Source organism: Xyrauchen texanus, chromosome 42 (assembly GCF_025860055.1).
Source record: "Xyrauchen texanus isolate HMW12.3.18 chromosome 42, RBS_HiC_50CHRs, whole genome shotgun sequence".
NCBI classification, from domain to species: domain Eukaryota; kingdom Metazoa; phylum Chordata; class Actinopteri; order Cypriniformes; family Catostomidae; genus Xyrauchen; species Xyrauchen texanus.
The window spans coordinates 21,901,750-21,920,414 of NC_068317.1; the positions used below are offsets into that span (position 1 = coordinate 21,901,750).

An 18,665-nucleotide genomic window follows, 5' to 3' on the forward strand; every position below is an offset into this window, starting at 1 on the left:
GTAATCACCCTATTTCTCTAGTTTTTGCAAAGCAGGATTAGAGATAAAATGATGACTATCTAATCCCTTGATTTCCCTGTGCTAAATAAATATTAATCTACTGGTCAAGCATGTTCTTGTGGAGTACAATACATACAATATGAAAGTGCTTACCAGTTACATAAATCACAGTTTTACGCACATCTGTTCGGCACTGCTAACTTCCAATACAATCCAAAATAAACAAATAAAGAGAATATATAAAGTGAAATTAAAAACCGTGCAAGACAATCCTTGAGATGTTGTTTAAAGAGTGGCACTAACATATTCATGCTTCAAATGAACTAATCACATGCTTTGATTTTTGGCTGTGTTTGTAATTAAGGCCTGTACATAGCCTCTATAGTCTAGACATAAGTGGGGACCATTATAGATACCCTATTGTGAGAGTAATAAATAAACACATAAACACAAAACAATGGCAAGACATATTTCACCTCTGAAAAAACATGCAGAAATTAAATATGCTTGTCTAAAAATATACCCCATTAAGCCTGTTGGACAGGTGATATGTTTCAATAGTCTTCCTCTCTTAACTAACTTTAAGCTGATGAATGTTTTGACACTCGACAGTGTAGGCCAGGAGTGGTAAACAGCCGCCATTTCCAACAAGAGCCCATTTCTCATTCACAGATTTTGACCTTTACGTGCTGTCATATTCCCTGAGAAACAATAAAGGTTTAAAGTTCAAGCTGCTCAGTAAAGACGATGCATCCAGCTTCCCAGTCCTGTAATTATCTAGTATTATAAACATAATCACAGGCCAGGTATCCCTGCATGCATTTAAACAAGCGTTTAAAACAAACTCTGTTCTGACAGCTGTTGCGAGTTTACCCCTCTTTGACCACAAAAAAAACATTTGTTTTCAGTGCCATCATGGGGTCATTATTTCTTTAAGAAAGGAACCAGAGTATTCCGCTTGAAAAGTGTACACTTTAATTGGATTTCACTCCAAACAAACAACTGTCAGATGTAATTAGAATGAGTCGAAATTAGGGCTGCAATATGCCTTTATCAAATAAACAGAATGTCACGCAAACTACCGATTACATTTTCAAAGTTAATTTCAACGAATCTGGCAGTCTGGCAGCACTCCCTGCAATCAACAGACAAAATGACACACATACTAAAATGATTAATCCTTTTTTTAACTCATTAAAAAAAATATTCATTTAATTGCATGGCATACTGTAAGAGAGCCAAAAAAAACATTTTTCTTAGATGAAAAGTACAAGAGACTGAAAAGTATATGTAAGAAGTGCTAATGAACAGAAACACTAAAAGAGTCAGTGATTATTGCCACTTGTGCCATTTGAAAGCCTATAGGGGTCAGTTTGGCTCAGCTGCAACATTATCAGTGTGCTGCATAAGGAAGGCCACACACACGTTATGATTTTCAGATCACCAAGGCCTCAACAAACACTGGGGGTATTTTAAGGTCAATGACAACATAAAAGAGAAAACAAGCTCTAGATCAGCATAACTGCCAACTAATTAAAGCAAATAAAACACATTATACCTACAGCTCTGAATAGTAATAGTCAGGGGAATGAATGATTTGTTTTGCTATCAAATGCCATGCAGTAATAAGCATAAACCTGTGGTAAGGGAGTGTTTTGAAATGCAAAGTCCAGATGCAAGCACATGAAATGGCGCATATACATTTGTTTCAACAAACCTCACAGACTCTGGCATTAAATGGAAAATAATCTTTTCTTTTCAAATAATCTTTAAGCCTGTCTCCCTCCATTCTTCATCAGATTTAACAGCTCTCCATTCCATCGTTTGCATGCATTACTTGATCTTTGCAAAGGTTTCTGATTTCATTTTATATGAAAAATCCCAAAGGACACCAATTTTACATCATGTTTTTTTCATACCGTTTCCATAGATCTTTTTTATTACACTGTCAATACTTTCTTTAATCGTCCATAACTTAAACTGTTAAGGGAATGCAAGCTGGGCAGTCTATTGTCTCTGTAAAACTAAAATACATTTCTAAAGAGGAAAAGGTGAGGCAGAACATTTTTGTTTCTTCAAAAGCCAAAAATACCACAAAAATTGGACAAGACAAATGTGATAGTTCTGACTTGGATATAATTTTTTGATGCAAGCTCCGCGGGTCGCACATTAAATCTTGTTCCTTCTACACGTCATTAAAACTAAAGAGCAGATGACCCACACCAGGACAATGAGAACCCACACAAAACCAGCCTTCAGTCCCAGTCGCTCATCTGCACTGATGGAAATTCTAACCCCCTTTAAAGCAAATAATTAAAGATGATTCCAATGCAGATGCCAGACCAGAGTGAGACAGGATATGAGAAGTCTAGTATTAACCAAATACTTCTCTGGGGACTGTTGCAGCTTTGCTCAGCCTCTGCACTAACACAAACAGTGGGCCAGTGTCATGTCTGGAAAACTGCTCTTTACTTCACATACATATAATACACACACAGGTGGAACAGCCATGTTAATATCCTCATCTCAGGGCCAGATGAGCTGCATGAATATTCATGAGGGCTGGCTCTCATTTATCTGTTTACATAAAGCCATAGCGGTCATACATATTCAATTATGGTCTCATCCCTCTCTTGACGACTAATGGGCTTGTTATCCAGTTTAGATTACTTTAGATTGGCAACGATTGGTGTATGATTTCTCTGAGTGTACATCTGTCTGAATAGTGCATCTATATGGCTTTAGAACGTGATCATTGAGGTCGACCTTTGCTCGCTATTAATAAGAGAAAACATATAACTGTACTTGGACTGTTACATCCATGAAACAAATCAATTCACAGCTGGCACTTCACATAACCCTCCCTTTCAAATCTTGGCATGATCCTTTGTCAAGGAGGAGGTAACCCTTTAATGTCCACTCGATTGCTTTACAGAGATACTCTGATCTATAGAGACACACATTAGATTATATCATGGTAGGAACATTTCAGCTTCTTGATGATTCCAGAATAAAATATTTTGCTAATTTGAAATGTGAGACAGACTTAATGTCAATTGTGTACAAGTAAATGAAAATATTTTTCATCATGGCTCCAGTAAATCCTTTCAGATAAGAACTTATTTTTACATGTCCATTGCAAATAAACAGACAGGGCTGAAAAACATAATTAAGCAGGGACCTCTGCAATGGTGACTAAACATGTACCCAGAAACTCTACAACACACGTTTTGCTTGGATCGTCAAAACCCGGCCAGCATACTTGCCAACCCAGGAGCGGGTGTACAATTCTGCCAGATTAAACAAACACAGCTGCGTTTACATACACAAGATGTCTTTTCCAACCTGAATTGTTGCTTAAAAAATCTCAAAGATTCTCTTATATTTTGTGCACAACACAGAACTGATGTTTTAACACATGCAGTCCATCCTGTTGAGATCCATAAATCTCAGCTTTTTTTCTAACAGATGCATAAGCGCTGCTTTAGTTGGATTTCCATATTCTTTTTTCCCTCTTTTTAATATCCTGTAGAGAAGGCGTCACAAAACCAAAGAAGGCCTGAGAATAAGAAGGGGAAAAATCCCCTTCTCCGATGAGACGCAAGCTGACAGTAAAAGTAATATAATCCTGAATGGCAGAGGACCAAGAGCAACAAAAACATTTAGATAACTGCGCACAAAAATGAAAATTCTCAATGAGGACAAAAATTACATTTCCTCACAATAACAAGTCCTTCCCATAACAACCCTTACAATTGTTTGAAATGTCCGTGTCCTCATCAGTCATGTGTTCTCACAGATCAAGGGAATCGTGTGTAAATTACCTCATTGCCTCCTTACAAATGAAGAGATGTTTTAACTACATCCAATCTGCGTTGTAAAGAGAGCACATCTCGAAGTGCCTGTGGAGGTGGACAGTGGGTATAAGGGACAATCCACTTCATTCAAGTTTCACTTGGCAACCGGACCCACATCAAAATCTGGTTGAGCTTGTCAGTACACGCCTGATCCAATCAGACGCTAAAGCATGACTTGTCTGACTGCAAGCCCTGTTTAAAATGAACAAACGTAAACTGTCATCCACGGTGTATCCTTTTCTTTAGTGACGAGGTTAAAAAGAGTGACACTGCCACCTTTCACAATTGACTCAAAGCTCCACTTCCTTTTCACCCTTGGAACTGTTAGAAAAACAGGGCGAAAAGAAAAGAAGAATAATTGTTTTGTTCAAGATAACCTGTGAGCACTTATCCCAAATTAAATTCCTTTTCCTTTAACATTTGCATATAAAAGGATATGGGGTTAGAGTCTCTAAAAGGTCATTGTAAGATGATCAAGGCCATGCAGAATGCAAGAAAACACTGGAAAATTACTATTGTGGCAGCTCGTGTTATGATGTCAGTTACACTGAGATCTTGAAAGCATGTTGTGCTCATGTAACATTGGACCATTAACCCCAAAACAAAAACTAAAAAGAGTAAGACCATCCTCTAAAACATCTCATCGATAGTAAATGAATGCTGTATTTAGTGTTCCATTTTTCAAACACACAAATAAGTTCAAGATTTGAATGTTTTGCTAGAAAAAAACAAAAGGATAGATATATAAAAATTACCAAAAAATGACATTATCTTCAGAAAGCTGACTAACAGACTACAGCATCATCAACAGGTGATCACACACACTCCATATCTCTTTCTCTCTCTCGCTCTCTCTCTCACACTATCTCTCTCTCGATCTCTCTCTCACACACACACACACACACACACACACACACACACACACACACACACACACACACACATCCTTGTGTCTCCAATAACATGTTAGAAACAGCCCAAGCCGTGATACTAGTGGTTCTAAAGTGATGTTTTTGAGAGGCTTGAACACATCATTTGTTTTGAAACAGCAATGGCAGATTCTGATCCGAGGTGTAAGAAAGTAGTTCCATGCACAAATGCATTTTTTATGACCGTATTCAGTTTTTCCTAATTTTTTAAAATGTACTTCTTCATGGAACTGTTGTATATCACCAATATCACACTCGCAATCGTGCGATATAGCCCTAAATCAGCACTCCTGTATTTACCTGTGGCCGAATCCCAGCAGTGCTGATGTAGGATCATATCGCACTCTTGCTTGTGTGATATTTCTTATATATATTATATTATAAATATATAAAGAATATATATATATAGATATATTCTTAGTGTTGTCAATCAAAACCTTCCTGTTAAATTGAGGACACTAAAAAAAAAACTAGAAAGAAGTATAGACATATCTAGCAATCCCAATCAAAACCTTTTACTGTTTAAATTGAGAACACTGGGAAAAAAGAAAGCAAAAGAAAAAAAGATATCCCATCTTTGCAGAATACTCTCTTAGTGTGCCTGAAAGCCGCTGAATAAAGCATAGGGGCTGCTATTTACCAGTTGAGAGAGAGGCCATTATCATACATATTACTTCACATGATGACAAAATCTGCAGGCATCTTGGGAGGCTTCTGGAATATGAAGCAAGGGGCTGTTGTCTCAGTACCTTGTCAAACATCTTTGGGGACAACCAGGGCCTAGAAATAAAGGGAGAGAAGGTACCGTTTCCATCTAGCTTTCATCTAAGTCACTCAGTCAACCATTCAGTGTCCCATTCAAAGCCACTGTGCATTATGCAAAAAAAATGCTAATCCTTTTCCGATGCTTTTTACACTTGTACGAACCCTGCATTCCCTTTCCTGAAAAGCAATTATATCAGTTTACATTTCTGTCAAAAAACAGGATTACTGCAGGAGAACTAGCACTGCACCAGGCTTTCCCCATCTATAGCTGAAGGAAACTAGAGATTATCTGAAACAGTATTTTTTTCCTCTTCTGCTTCCTTCAAAAAAAGTGGAGAGGGTTTAAGAATGTGATTTAATTAGCCAAAGGGAAAAGAATAGATCTTTAGTTGCTGTGGAAACTCTTTATGATCTGACCTTCTCATTGCTAAAAGCCTGAACAGAAAAGGCCTCAGTCTGGTCTATTAATCAGAAACAAATTATGAAAGAATGTTGTCGGCCTGAATAATACTGTCTATTCTGTGGTGAAACCAGAAACAGCCTTTGCTCTCCCTTTCCTCGTCTTTCCGCACGTTTGACAGTATGACACGATGAACGAGATCAGGAAGACCCCAGATTTGCATATGCAAATTCCCACATAAGGGAAACATGTTTTACAAGTGTTATTGTGAGACGCATTAAGTAAATCATCATGCTTTTTCTGTTTTGGGGAGCCACCAATGTAGTCAAGGCCATTAGTCAGCACAATTAACCCCATCTCCATGGCTACTAATTAAATTTTGCTATGGTACGACTTAAATTAGATAGCTGGTTATGCGTTTCCACCATCCAACTCGAAATCCATTATTTGTCCCAGAAACAATGAGTCGTTTGTGCTCAGCTGATCTCCACAAGTTGAACAAACCTTTGAATTAACAATTTGCATATGTTAATAAAATTAAGTCGTAATTACATGAAACTTGTACATATTCAAATGCACTTTCCCTAGGCATGGTGGAGCTTGAACCCCATCCAAGTGTTTAACCCTTCAGAAAGCCTCTAAGCAGGGGAGGCTCTTGCTGCCTCAGAAATGCCTCAGGGCTGACACAAAAAGGCCACCCTTAATACATTAAGCCAGCTCCTGACTTCTCAGCTTTCCACCCACTGCTCTGCGGCCCAGGGCAAGTACTGCATCCTCCGAACCAGATTCAATGGGGCCCACAACAAAAGTCCTACAGTTCCTCTAAGTACAATGTGACAATTTTTTCAATGCCGTCTTTGGCATTCATGAGGAATGCAATCACACACACATGCACAGGAGGTTTTTAAACACTTAATGTGTTTGGGAAACCACAACAAGCACCAGCAAATAAGAGCATAATAATCTGTTTCGCAACTAGCTACAGTATCTGGCAGTGTTGATTTTTTTTGTGATCAAAAGATTCAAAAGTCTGGGTACAACAAACCTTAAAACATTTAGTTAGAAAATGCTAAAAAGTACAAATAAAAGATTGATAATATAACACCCCAATGACATTGAGCTTTTAAAATCGTAATAGACAGGGAATCTTAAATGAAATCTTACAGTCGCAGCCAGATTTAAAATGCCTTTGTCATGCACCATGTACATTTTTTTCTTCGGTGCAGGCAAAATTAAATTGGTCTGTTCAAAGGTTTAAAGATCAGACCAAATGAAAAAAAAAATTCTACCACATATAAAATGCGTGCCACTCTGAGAAGAATAGTCCAGATGGTGCATGATAAATAAAAAAAAAAAAAAACCTAATGATAGACAGCAGAAAGCTCAGAGGACTATGATAATATCAGGGTTAAAGAAAAAAAATCTCCCCTGCTCCTTTTCAGTTTTGCTGACCAACAATTAATTTCCATTACTGCAACGTAATAACAAGCCATGCTCTCATGAATTGAAGCTCTTGGTGCTCTACATAGTTCATATCGCCACATTCTAAAATAGAAACTGTATTTTATTGTCTGTCCCTGAACAAGGCCTTTAAGGAATAAAATGTTCTATTGCAATCTATGAGGTGAAACTGATTCCAGCAGTGATTATTTTTAATGATTGACACCTTAAAAATATGTGCATATATTGTCTGTGTGTGTGTGTGTGTGGTTTACGATTATATTTTTTAGGTTACAAACTGGTAATGACAAGGGTATTATCCTATAAAAGTGGTTTATGAGGACCTTTCTAGTATCTCCATAATTCAAATGCTACTAAAAAACATACTAAACTATGTTTTTTTTGAGAGGGTTAGGTTTAGGGGATAGAATCTATAGTTCATACACTATAAAAACATTAGGTCTATGGAGAGTCCTCATAAGGATAGCTGTGTGTGTGTGTGTGTGTGTGTGTGTGTGTGTGTGTGTGTGTGTGTGTGTGTGTGTGTGTGTGTGTGTGTGTATGCAAACATCGGCTTGCCAATGTGAGTGTGTGTGTATTTGAACAGGGCTTCTCTTTTACAACTATCAATACTGGGATAACCACGTATTAGCATTCACCCGAACATGCAGTCATCTCACAGCCTTTTAGCCAAATTGGGTGTCTTAATGTCACAAAGCAGTGGCAGTCAACCCCTGCACGTTGCCATAGGAGTTTTGTAGTGAACAGCAAAACGCTGTGATAGGCTTGTAGCTAGCCACTCCGCAGAGGCAGATTTTAAGTCATCCAGCCTCTTCTATTAGACTTGAGACTTATTGAGGTAGAAACCATAAAGAAATGAAGAAGGGAAATTTAATCCCTGAAATATTGATTTGCACAATAATATCATATAGGCAGTAGGCAATTTGGCTTCATGGAAATGACACATTGTCGACCCTAGGAGAAGCTTCAGCCAATCTTACTGCAGAACATGTCTGAGTCTCAAGAGTTATTAAAGGCTTCTCTCGTTGGCTTCACAATATTCAGAGTAGCCTAGAATCAATCTGTACACTCTATGAAATTATGTGGATTCAAAAAGGCAAAACAAATGAAAAACACTCCTATATTAAAACAGAACCTAACGCTTAACACTTACGCTAATAAAACATGCATTGCATAAAAACACAAAATTAAACTGCATTTAAATTAACAATACAATTACATACACTAACTAACTGGACAACATTTTATCATCCTTAGTCTGCTGTTTCCCTCTGTGACAGTAGATAGTAGACACTTCCTGTAACTGATCCTTAAATAATAATTAATTCTAAAAATATGATTCTTGCAGCTAACTGTTGTTGCCACATAGCACAGCACAACTGCTAAAAGGAACACACAACCATTTATGCACTAATAAAAACACAAATAATTTGAGTAGAAAAATAGGAGTTTAATATGATTTAAATACAGAAAGCAGTGCCTTTGTTTACATGCGATATAAACACATAATAATAATAATAATAATAATAATAATAATAATAATAATAATAATAGTAATAATAATACAGTGGAAAAATAGCCTATTACATTTATAAAAACTAAATTATAAAAAAACTATAACGCACAAAATTGTCGTCCTTATTGAGAGAAAAGCTGCACAGCCCGATCCAATTCGCACACAAATCCAGGTATCCACAAAGGATCGCATTACTACAAAAAGCAAACAAATCCACTTTGTCTAATGAAGAATATAATCAAAAGCCGCTCAATTTAAGAAACAAGCACGCATACTGCCAACAGTAGAGAGTTAGCCCCAACATAACTTTAAATCCTATAAATACGGTGATCCAGGCAGTGAAAATCTGGCGATTTTGTTGGAATAGAGAGCTGAGAGCGCAGACACACAGCGATACACACCGCGGCTCTGTGCTCTGCCTCCCCACTGCCTGCGTTTTTTTCTGTGCTCTCAATGGAAGCGATCGATGCCCTTGTCACTGTCGCGTTCCAATCGGAGCCAAGAGTCTGTCTCACACACACCATCAACCCAAAAGCCAAGCGCACCACACATGCCACGCTCTTCAATGCCAATGTTAACGTTTCACAACAAAAAAAGAAAAATCTGAACTTTAAGAATCTACAGACTTCCCACCGTATCCTTCTATAAACTCGGACACAATTCACCCAGAAAAAAAAAAAATGAAGGGAATGAAGGGAGAAGACAAGACAACTTACGGGCCATACAGAAGACAAGTAGTTTAAACGCGGAATGGGTTTTTGATGAAAACGCGAATCGTCTCGGTCCTTATCATTCCATTTTTCTACGTCTGCCACAGACATGAAGGAGTCCGGGATATGGCAGAAGGGACCCTCGGCTGCCTTTAGAGCTCAGTCCCTCCTATCGTTCCCATCATCCGAGTCGCAGCGTGGAGAAACTCTTTTACACGTCGCAGGTAACAGTGAAATGTACCAGGACGCATCTTCTGATTAAACGAGATGAACTGGCTACACCTTCTTGTGTAGGCTATGTCTTATGATAAATTACTTAAAACATCGGTGATGTCTAGTCGCCGACGTCGCGGACACAATGTAGACTACCCTTCTCGTTTCTTAATATGGGATGTTTACCTTATCGAACACATTACCTGAGCAATGGTTATTATTTCTTGTTTTAGTCATATAATAGACTATTTGGTCAAATGTAAGAAACCCCTGCTGTTTAGCGACTGCTGTGAAAATGCGAATCCATCTCCTGAGGCGTGCACAACAGCTGACCACGTTTAGTCGGTATCGGAAAATAACACCGTAAAATACATCGGAACTTCACATATAGGACGGTTTACTTCCAAAGGAGGAGGAAAGAGGCTTTAGGGGGTACGGTGTGATAACACCGCCTGTTACGGTGTACCGCCTGACAGTTCGCGGCTCTCCAGCAAAACGACTGTTTTTCAAACTGAGAGAAAAATATTTACGCTGACATTTGACGAAATGATATCACATAAAGACGTAATCCGAGAGTGGAATATCGCAGATTCGGCCGGTCTCGCGCGAACGAAAATCGATACTCGACCTAAATTTAACAGCAACTACTCAATAAAAGTTGTTAAAGAAAAAAACTTACTTTCTTCCCCCGCAGGTCCCTCCGCTTGTTCTCTCGATATTTGCGTTTTGAAGAAAATCACATCCAATGATAGCGAAAGAAAATATGATTTAAAAAAAAAAGAAAATAAAAAATATATATATAAATATATATATATATATATATAACAATAATCCGCCAACTTTATTGGAAAAAACGTAAATGCTATAGTGGGAAAGAGTATGAGTCGATCCTTTGGGTCCGGTTGTGTAAAAGATGTGTCGACGACTGCCTTGCAGTTTCGGTTGTGGAGGGGTAAGGGAAAGGAGGAAAGGAAATGAAAATCCGATATGTCTTTATTCTGCTAATTATTATCGTTTTAGCCCTGTTTAAAAAAATGGCTGATTAAGTTGAGTGCGCATGTCTTTGTGTGTCTATTCTCGATATGCACTCTGGGAATGAGAGAGAGAGGGGGGAGTGGGTGCGCGAGAGAGGGAGAGAGAAAGCGCGAGGCAGAAAGAGAGATACGTAATTAGTGAGGTGATCAACAGCCTCCACATTGCAAATGACGCGCTGTTTCAACCTGGAGAGCCGAAGAGCTGCATGGGCCAGATTCTTAAAACGATCTAATTGGGGGGAAATATTTTTTTTCGGTGGGCAAGACGTCCTGTTTCAGGCCTGGAACGTTTGGTGTGACAATAAGAGATTTTTCATTTATTTGTGTATTTATTTATTTTACGTTATTCAAGAAGTCATACATGTGATCAAATATGGTTATTCCTTCCAGTTAAAATATATACATTAATGATTAAGACAACTTGTTAGAGGATAAGACTAGGACGTTATCATGCTGTTATTGCAGGACAACATCAGTTTGATTCTGTTTTAATGCAGTCGGCATTAATATCAGAATTGTAGCTTTGCTTTCTTAGGGAAATGCATTTTTGTGAAAAAGAAATAAGAAATCTGCACAGATGCCTCGATGTATGAAAACGTACAGATTTTAAACAATTAAAATTTGTACTTGGACAGCGTTATTACAATTAGGCTACATCTGTCAGCAGTGTAGTGAATATTCTATAGTGTAGCCTACATTACAAATAATATTTAACAACGTTATGTTATGAGAGTGTCATTTAATGAATAAACAACACTACACCACACTCAAATAAAAAATCTATTTTTGTTAATGTAGTCTTTCAGTCGACAACACTGAGTGAATAAAATACAGAAAATACATAACATTAAAAGAGCATGATTAGTGTACATGTATCGCCCAATGATATCTCCTGACACATATAAAATGTAAAATAGTTGACCAGATTAAGGCACAAACCTTTTCACGGTTAAAGGTTTTGCATTTAAAAATGACTTTAGGTGGTTTAATTGCATTGTAATAGAACGTGCAGCTTGCGAACATTGTTTTGCTTCTAAAAAACATATCAGCTGTTTGATGAAACCGATAATTAGTAGCCTAATATTATAGTTTGTGTGGCGTACAACAATTGTATGCTATTTTAAATGTAAAGTAATTAATGATTAGTGTTGATAATAGCACCTACAGGAATGCCAAGGTAGACAGTAAATGGGCCTCGGACATAAAGTCCACTACTGTCAAAATAATGAACTTTACATTGTTATATTGCACTCATCAGGCATTTAGTTCATATTTAGCCCCTTATGCAAATACTCCGATTGACCTGCTGGTGCTGTTTCTTAAAATGACGCCATTGAAAGGAGACCCGACAAGATGTTAATCGTGAAGAAAATCAAGAGATCGGCTCTCCTTTATGGAAAAAAAAATCGAAGCGGTTGAATTAAATGGGGGTCTGGTTCCGGATAGCACGATAAGGATGCTATACCAGTGCTGTGTTTGCAGTAAAACAAGAGCCCTTGGATTGGCATGTCTTGGATACAGTGGGTGAGGATGGGCGAGAGGTGGTCAACAGAGGCGTTACTTTTTCAACCCTGATCCACTGTTTCTAGTCCTCGGGGACATCGTTCCTGCCAGACCCAAGTGGTGTTTCGGTAGGATGAACGAGTGAACAGAAGAAAGAACCAGACGTGCTACAGGACACCGCGAGCTTCAGATTTTACCTTCATATAAACGCAAAGCAAATGCGCCGGAGTAAAGGTTATTTCACATATTTTCAACAGACGACCGTATTCTTGCTGCTGCGCCGCGAAGGACTTTAACACTATTGATTTAAAGGTCTCACCTCTTATGCAAGTATACTTTGAAGGATACATTTGTATGCCACATTTGCGTAGTAATGGCAGAGTTTTGCTCTCGTTTGAACTGTTTTGCACTGTGAAAACGTAAAAGTAAGCTGACAGTGCTCATCTTAGTCTTATCACTTTCAAATCTGCCTACCCTCCACTTTCTGCTGTTCTTTCTTTCTTTCTCTCATTATTTTCTTATCAATGTAATCACAATTAATTTAAGCGGAACACTTTCTTGTAATGTGTTTAAAAAAAAAAGGTATTGTATTTTACCCAGTGGTGTAGACTATATGGCAAGCTTTAATCAATTGTAGTTATTATTTTTTTCTTTCTTTTTCCTTTATCTTTTTTCAATGTAATATCATCGCTTACAGCAATTAATTTTTTCTTTTTTTTTTTTTTGTGACATTTTGAAGTGTTGTCTATGGGACGTTTCAAAAACTGCATGAATATTGATTTCAGTGAAATGTCAATAAAGCAATCATCACACAATTCGCGACCTGTGATTTCTTATAATTGTCTTTCTAAAACGTATTATGTCAAACAATGACTAGAGGGTATTCGTTGCTTTTTCGGCTGTTTGGTCGTGTTGAATTAGTAAATGACTGTCCTGCCCCAGAAACGAAAGGTTTGGCCAAACCGCCTGGCGCCCTCTGGGGTCTGAAAGGTTACGTTTTGACAGTAACTGACCCTTTATAGTCGCACAACACACACATAAATAAAAATACTTCACCAACAGAGAACTAAGTCTCAGTTCAAAACATAACACAGCAAAAATCGAATCTCTCACACATGCATAAAAAAAAAAAAAATTAAACATGAACATACAGTCCAACACTGAGAACTAACACGCATTTAAGGCACAACTGATTAGCTATAAAATCATTTAAAATGTTATTATTTGGTAAGTAAAGTTAATGGAAAAGTGCTCACAAAAATCGATCACATTTTGACTGAGTAAACAATAACAACATCAAAAGCAGCAAAGAATAGCCACTAAACAATCAACCATGTAACAAGAAAAAATATTGTAAAGTCCACATATTCTGTTGTGATTTCCCCTAAAGGACAGAGCGACCCATATGTTTCATGCATGTCCCACAGTGGAAGCAAAAAGTTCTCCCAAAACAACAAAAAGAAAAGTCTTAAAATCTACAATAAATCAAAATCCTTCTGTATCCGATCAAGTCTCTTTTTTGTTTTAATTGTAGTTATAATAAAACGACACATTACATGTGCAATCTGTTTTAAAATATTAAATAAAATAAAACACCATTATATTTGCTTTAGCATGTGATGTATTCCCTTAAACCCAGCTGAAAAGAAAATCGCCTACCTTTGGTATAAGGGCATCCCGGTGTCTCTCTGATGCTCCGTTATAGCATATGGAAACTCTTTTGAAAATGCCTAGATTTGGCACATTGTCATTGAAAAGAGCGGAGCGCGGTGATGCTGGGACAGAAAATGGGAAATAAGTTGGGGATTGGGTGCTGCCTCCCTCAATACGGATTTATCTAACATAAAATTCATATACTACCACAATCATCTTCAGATGGCAATCCAGAAAGATTTGAACAATTAGAACATTCATTTTCTGACAGAATAAGAACTGGAGAGCACAATGCTTTGCGCGTTCATTCTTAATATGTCATTCTCTTTGCTTTATTGTTTAAGAACAAATCAAAGCTCGTTTTGCCAAAAGACCAGTAAACAACGTCATGGTAAAATCACTTCCAACGTAAAATCGAGATTCACAAATGCTTGTTTGTAAAACACTGGACTTTCGATCAATGTATTGGGACGTTTCGATCGATTATATAAACGAAAATCCATATACAACATGAGACCGGTATCAGCACGGCTTTCACCTTTCATGGGAAACAGAATGAAGTGGCAGAGAGCAGTGAGAACAGAAATAAGCGATTAAATGACATGTATTATAAACAGTATTTAAAACGTAAACTGGTAGCAACAATTAGGCCACTAAAAAAGGTTGTGCGTTCAAAATAAAAACGCTGCTTACTAAAGACAAATTAAAAAAATTGACAAATCACAAAATGTCACTTTTATTTAATGATATCAAATAATCAATTATTTATTTAAGCGTTAATGATCATGCAAAAAAACATTGCAACATAACTGGCATATTTGACGTTCTACGCTGAAACTATAGATTTTTAACGACAGACAACAGTCTTGTTCATGCTGATGTTTGTGTTTGGATTGTTAAAATGTGGTAAATTCACATGAGCTCCCAGCTGATGGGTCCCGGGATCACAGATGAGGGAGGCGGTCAGGCATGCACGCAGTGCCATTCTGTTTATTTGATAAAGAAAATCAATGAGAGTGACTGTGGACTATTTAGCGAGACGTTTGAGAGGGGAAAATGGTTGGTTGAAAAGTGACTTCAGATGGCTGGTCGATCTCCTTGGGAAATGTACACTAAACTCCACTCTCAGAGACCCACTTGGTCCTCTCTTTGAGTCCATTCACCCCCACTGCCCCCTCCCACTTGGCCCTTTGCCCCTCGTGGTGCGGAGGTGTTCATTGTTGATCCCTCTTTAATAGACAAACGGGCAGGAGTTGCACCTTCAGCTATCTATCCTATAGCGCAATCCATTGATTATCCATCTACTGAGCATCAACTACTTTGTTTATTAGATAAAGCCAAATTATTTAAATTTTATAATAATTTTGGGTCTAAAAAAAGTGCGTTATAAAAGCCACTCTTTAGATGAAATTTAGGGATGCACCTGTATTCTTTGTTCTTTTGTTAGAATGGGCATAAAAGAGCTTGTTTAATATTATTATTATTATTATTATTATTATTATTATTATTATTATTTGAGTCATTATTATTATATTAATTCTTATTATTATTCTAGTCATTATTTTTATTACATTAATAATAATTATTATTATTTTAGTAATTATTATTACATTAATTATTATTATTATTACTTTTAAACTGATAATTGTTAATAAAGGATTGTTGTTTTACATGCAAAATCATTATAATGCAAACTATATAATCATTAAAATGATCAATAATTAACTAATTAATTAGAAGAAATATAAGTTGCCCTGCTGTTTGTGGTGAATATTACTTCTGAAAAGCTACCCTCACTATGACAGGGTTTAAGCCCTCAGGACCAGAGCACCTACTGAGCAGTCTGCACTTACACACACTAAAACCAGAATCATTCAGAACACATATCAGTTAAAGCCATCGCCCCTGTTCAGGAGAGTGTATACTGTATTTCACTAATGGCTAATGCTCTAAACAAGAGAAGAAACCATGCTTTTCTTCTTATGAACTTTATTAAATTATTTGTCTTTTTGTGTGCTAGATAATTGCATTTCCAGCTTTCCCAGTTCAAATGAGTCTTTAACATGGCTAGATGTATTCTTCTGCATCTTTAGGGGTTATTAACTGCCTTCTCCCCCACACACAGTGGTGCATTCTATGTAGCGGATTACCTGGTTACCTTTGGTCAGTACAGGAAATGCAAGAGAGCAAAACCATGGCAACATGACAGATTCTAAACCCATCAGCCAAACTGGATGATAACACAGTCAACTTGGTCAAGCGGCTTCAATTTTCCTTTTGTAAAAAAAACTAACTCTATTTAGTTTCAATACTGGAAAAACATTATGGGATTACGTGTGTGAAAAAAAGACTTTTAAATAATACTGCCTGATACTCATATGTTAAATTCACTTTGATCAGTTACTGTACATATTGGTAAATTAATGTGATGTTATGTTATTTTTAATCCTTGTGTAATAAAATAAAAATGATTGATGACAAAAGTCAGAAAGCACAACACAAATTTAAATATACAAAATCACATACAACAATTATTCATATTTGTTTGTGTATATGTATGAATATGGATCATCCTTTTGAGAAACAAGAGAAATTGTGTGTGTGGGCGGGTTTGGGTGGTTTATGAGAAAAAAAATTTTAGGTTACAAACTGGTAATTACAACGGTATTATACAATAAATGTTGTTTCTAGTGTCCCCATAATTCAAATCACTTTTTGTTTTTTGTAAATGTAAAAAATGCAGATAGTTTTTTGTGAGGGTTAGGTTTAGGGGTAGGGTTAGGGGGTTGAATCTATAGTTCGTACAGTATAAAAATCACTATATCTAAGGAGAGTCCTCATAAGGATAGCTGCACCAACATATGTGTGTGTGTGTGTGTGTGTGTGTGTGTGTGTGTGTGTGTGTGTGTATGTGTGTGTGTGTGTGTGTGTGTGTGTGTGTGTGTGTGCGTGCATGAGGGCGGGCATGTGTGTGTTCAACTCTTTGTGTGAATTTACATAATTAATCCTATAAACAAAAAACATACTTAAGTGAATTACATTCCAATTAGCCAACAAATGAACTAATCTGTCAAAATAATGACTCATTTGAATAGTCAAAGACAATCACATTTAAATCCAATGTTTATCCTTGTTGTGTAACACCCATATGACACACTCAATTAAATGCACTCAGTCAAAACCAAAATGTCAGGACACATTACGCATGAGCACCTTAATGGAGCTGTATCTGCAAAACTATACAAGAGGAAACTGATATTAAACCCCAAAATCAAAAATCACAGCAGGTCAGTGAAAATATCCATATTACACATTTATAAACAATTAGCATACAGTATGTCTAAGTGCCAGATCTACTGATTAGCCAGACAATGTGCATATTGATTGCAATTATCAGTTAAGCTCTGTGATTGATTTTTAGATAATAGCCTGTATCATCATATTTAATAGGCCTGAAGCTTCTGCCATCAGAAACACTGCTCAAAACTAACCTATAGAATCAATTAAGCCAATTATTTATGCATTTCCTAGTAAATATTTACTATAGGTGGTTGTAGCAGGATTGTGTGTAGCTGTGAGGACAGTGAATTGGGGGCTATGAACCCTATGGAGAAGAATCTCAGGCTTCTCTTAGCTTTATCACATTTAAAATGCACCCGTGGGTCAGACAGCTGAGAATGACTCCTTGGTGTCTCAGAAAAAGGCTGGATATTTCACCAGTACCAGTACTGACGACACTTGGATAAAGGGCTGGGGGGTGGGTGGGTGGTGGGGTCAAATCTGCGTGTCACTTCTTTATGACGGAGGTGTGTGTGAAGGTAACTGTGGATTGGTTAAAGGAGTTCGTTGGATTGTCATGCATAAGGTAAGTGCCCGTCCGTGAGCTTTGTTTGAAAGCGCTGATGTTGAGGAGGTGCTGACAGCCTTCACTGGGGTTTCTAAAGCGAGCAATTTCTGTGCTTTGATTTCTTCCTATGATATGTCAGATGCACAAAACACATTGTGCGATTTGAATTCATATGCGATGGATCTATTCCTGCCATCGCCGTCTTTCATGCATGTCTTCAGAATTATTTAGCTTAAAATTTATTTATTACAACATTTATTTCCCTAATTGTGTCTAGCCTGTAGAGTAAGTAGGATTACTGTATATGCATAGAGGAAAAAAATACACAATGTGCTTAAAATAAGGACTATTACTAAATAGTTCATTTTCATGCAACAACGATAAGGTAACGGAAGCAGATTATGACACTGTATAATGCAGCAGGGGCATTTGGTTAGTGAGTGTTTGTTTTGCATCGTCTTGCTAACCAGTCATAAGATTACATTCATGCTCCATATGCATGCAAGCAGTCACACTTGCACTGTGAGGGGTTCTCTATCTCTCTCTCTCACCACCAGGGCTGCAGGGGAGATAATTTGAGTCTAATCTGCTGGTGCAGAAAAGTGAGGAGTGAGTCTGGACAATGAGATGCCCTCTCTCACCTGAGAGAGGTTTCTGCTTAAATCATGCCTGTCTCACTGGCCACAGAGCCAGATCCCCAACTTTAATGGAAAGACAGTTAATAAACTTTTCTTCTCCCTCTCCTTCTACTTCTTCTTCTTCTTTTTTATTCCCTGT

At 37.3% G+C, this 18,665-nt stretch overlaps 1 protein-coding gene across 1 annotated transcript in view; it reads right to left on the reverse strand.

The window, feature by feature from the left end:
* The window catches only part of LOC127635124 (zinc finger homeobox protein 4-like), an 82,988-nt gene extending 72,400 nt beyond the window's left edge, over positions 1 to 10,588 (reverse strand). Inside the window, exon 1 of the mRNA XM_052114921.1 lies at positions 10,531 to 10,588. The gene's annotated coding sequence lies outside the window, so the exon portion shown is untranslated. The remainder of the gene's footprint in view (positions 1 to 10,530) is intronic.
* Between the last annotated feature and the right edge of the window lie 8,077 nt (positions 10,589 to 18,665).